The sequence below is a fragment of the Schistocerca americana genome, chromosome 6 (assembly GCF_021461395.2).
Source record: "Schistocerca americana isolate TAMUIC-IGC-003095 chromosome 6, iqSchAmer2.1, whole genome shotgun sequence".
Lineage (NCBI taxonomy): Eukaryota > Metazoa > Arthropoda > Insecta > Orthoptera > Acrididae > Schistocerca > Schistocerca americana.
The window spans coordinates 220,159,166-220,162,633 of NC_060124.1; the positions used below are offsets into that span (position 1 = coordinate 220,159,166).

At 47.2% G+C, this 3,468-nt stretch overlaps 1 non-coding gene across 1 annotated transcript; it reads left to right on the top strand.

Annotated features, from left to right (window-relative positions):
• Positions 1-380: 380 nt before the first annotated feature.
• Positions 381-460, top strand: Trnat-cgu. The gene has a single exon. It is a non-coding gene; the product is annotated as a tRNA-Thr (tRNA).
• The last annotated feature ends 3,008 nt before the right edge of the window (positions 461-3,468 follow it).

Sequence of the window (3,468 nt, forward strand, 5' to 3'; positions counted from 1 at the left end):
ACTCTAAAATTCCAGAATGAGATTTTCACTCTGCAGCGGAGTGTGCGCTGATATGAAACTTCCTGGCAGATTAAAACTGTGTGCCCGACCGAGACTCGAACTCGGGACCTTTGCCTTTCGCGGGCAAGTGCTCTCCGAGTCTCGGTCGGGCACACAGTTTTAATCTGCCAGGAAGTTTCATATCAGCGCACACTCCGCTGCAGAGTGAAAATCTCATTCTGGAAACATCCCCCAGGCTGTGGCTAAGCCATGTCTCTGCAGTATCCTTTCTTTCAGGAGTGCTAGTTCTGCAAGTTTCGCAGGAGAGCTTCTGTAAAGTTTGGAAGGTAGGAGACGAGGTACTGGCAGAAGTAAAGCTGTGAGCACCGGTCGTGAGTCATGCTTCGGTAGCTCAGTTGGTAGAGCACTTGCCCGCGTAAGGCAAAGGTCCCGAGTTCGAGTCTCGGGGCCGGCCGAAGTGGCCGTGCGGTTAAAGGCGCTGCAGTCTGGAACCGCAAGACCGCTACGGTCGCAGGTTCGAATCCTGCCTCGGGCATGGATGTTTGTGATGTCCTTTAGTTAGGTTTAACTAGTTCTAAGTTCCAAGGGGACTAACGACCTCAGCAGTTGAGTCCCATAGTGCTCAGAGCCATTTGAACCATTTTTTCGAGTCTCGGTCGGGCTCACAGTTTTAATCTGCCAGGAAGTTTCAATTCTAAAATTGTTGCTCGCTCAGGCACTCGAAATGACCACACTGTCACTCTATCTCTCATACGCCAAAACAACTTAGAAAGAGGAAAAGTAGCTATGCATGAAATCAAAACACAAAGAAAACAAAACATAGAAGAATTCTTAAAAAAAGCACGGGAAATGTGACTGTCTGACCTCTTACAAAAACTTGGGTGAGCCAGTCACCCTGTTAACAAATGAAAACCATCTCCCTATAATCTTGGGAAAAATGTTGGACACCATTCTTTTCAAAAAATGTTCAAATGTGTGTGAAATCTGATGGGACTTAACTGCTAAGGTCATCAGTCCCTAAGCTTACACACTAATTAACCTAAAGTGTCCTAAGCACAAATACACACACCCTTGCCCGAGGGAGGACGCGAACCTCCGCCGGGACCAGCCACACAGTCCATGACTGTAGCGCCTTAGATCGCACATTCTTTTAATTTTACTTAAAACAGAGGGCAGATCTGTCAGAAAATCCACCGTAGCGCAATAAAATGTGGCGCAAAGTGGTCGGCACGCCACAAGAATCATACACCGGAGGGTCCTGTCGCCGGAGCAAGCGCCGAGGTCCTAGAGTGGAAGGCTGACCAATGCCAAGTTTGCACAGAGCTGTCACTGACGCAAACTGCAAATAGACATAACAGTTATTCCTAAAATGCAGCAGTGTGTCCCGTCCACCTACGGAACGGGTGCGGCAGATGTGCTGCCTTTTAACTTAACTTGGGCACCTACACTTCGTACTGATTTTAGCTGCATCTGAATATGTGGCACAGTCCCCCGAAACCAGGTTGTGCAAGGTTTCGGTAGTAAATTTTATGTGCAGTTTTAGCTGAAGTTTCAATTACGAACAATTCCTGGTAAGGATCCGAATGAGAGAAGAGTAAGATTCCGGCAGAAATGAAGCGTATTAGTCTGTTTTCTACGATGGTATGTGGTGGTTTCCAGCTGTCGATAATAAGACTAATAATAGCCACTAACTGTCTAGTGAAGTACGCTTCCGTGTCAGGCAAAAAGGGTAGTGGAGTTTTTGGCAGGGTACTGACGAACATCCGGCACGCCAGATGGCTACTCCCTCGCTTCCGCACAGCCGCAGTTTATCACAAACGGTACAAAAACATTCGGAACGGGTGCCGCTGGTGCAAAACGGCAACGGCCGAACATGTAGGGCGTGAATACCGAGCGACGCACAGAGGCCACATGCGCTCGAAGCATAAGCGAGTATGCATATTTATGGTCGCAACGAGATTCCGTTCTGACGCTGAGCGACAGGCGCCGCTGGTGAATATGTATTCCGCCTCGCGTGCCGATTTCAGCTACATGCGTTGCTCCTGTCCTGCTCCCGTCGTTACTGAACGCACCAAATGCGAAGAATGTAGGATTTCTCTGACGTAAAAGTGTCCGGTACGAATGGAACAATGCTGCCTAAATGATTTCGTTTGGTAAACTAGCATATCTACAGAGACATAGTTCTTTGGTACACTGTCTAATAGTCCACTGTAGGACAATGTGTAGTGGCTTTTCCTCGAGTGCACTTGCGATAAAATTTGGTCAGTGGGTCGTTTGAATCGACAGAGGACAGTCAGAGTTTTGAGTAGTGGTGTGAACGTTTGTTGCTTAGTAGTGAACTTAAAACGTGAAATTAATGTAGACAACGATTAAGACAGTGGAAATAAGGAGAGAGGGAGAATATTGATGCCTGAGTGAAGACACATACGATGTGGAGTTATTAAAAAAGTAGTAACTTGGTTAAAAACAGCTCATTGGGTTAAAGTTAGCAATCATGTGTGAATAACGAGGAATGGCGATGGTCTTAACTAACTGTTCGTGCTTTTCATTCATTCAGGCAGTGATTCATCCATTCACACATTGTGTCCCGTAAATTCCATCTAAATCCCATCGTGAAGGAGAGCTTTTACGGTTGTGAAATGAGACCAATTAACATCAACAGGCAGAAGCAAACACTGCTGAATACTTCTGTAAAGTGCGTGAACAATAATAACTGGTGCTAGTCTCCTAAAACTAATAATAATGACAATTACATCTAGATTACTCTATACCCAGACTTGGCTGGGTATGTATTTATTCCAATTCTATTAAGGCCAACTCCCCCAGGCCCCTCCCGTTTCTTCCTTCCCCTCTCTCTCCACCTCCTTCTCCCACACTCTCCATCTCCTCCACCTATCGCTCTCTACCCATCTCCTGTCCCCTTTCTGTTCATCTCCTTCTCTGCCATCTATCTACCCACCTCCTCCACCCCAAATCTCTTTCCATCACTCCCTTTCCCACCCTCTGTCAATCTGCCAGTTCCTCTCTCTCTCTCTTTGCGTCTGCTCCTCTCCCTTCTCGCTGTCCTTTTTCTCCTGCCCCCTCTGGCCATCTGACTCCTCCCCCTGTCATTTTCCCCCTCTCTGTCCACCTCCTCACACTCTTTCTGCCCATCTCTTCCTCTTTCTTTTCTCAGTTCATCTCGTTCTCCCTTCTTTCTGTCCATATCCTCTTCCCTTTCTCAATTTCCTCCCGCCCAATTCTCTGTCTATCTTCACCTCCCGCCTTTTTCTGTCCATCTCCTGCTTTTTCTTTCTCTGACCATCTCGTTCAATGTCCTTTCTCTATCCATCTCCTCCTCATCCGTTTCTCCACCTATTTTCTTCTGCCCTCTCTATGTTTGTCACCTCATACCCGTATCTGTGTCCATTTCCTCCTTCACCTCTCTGCTCATCTCTTCCACCCACTCTGGGGCTCACCCCATCAGAG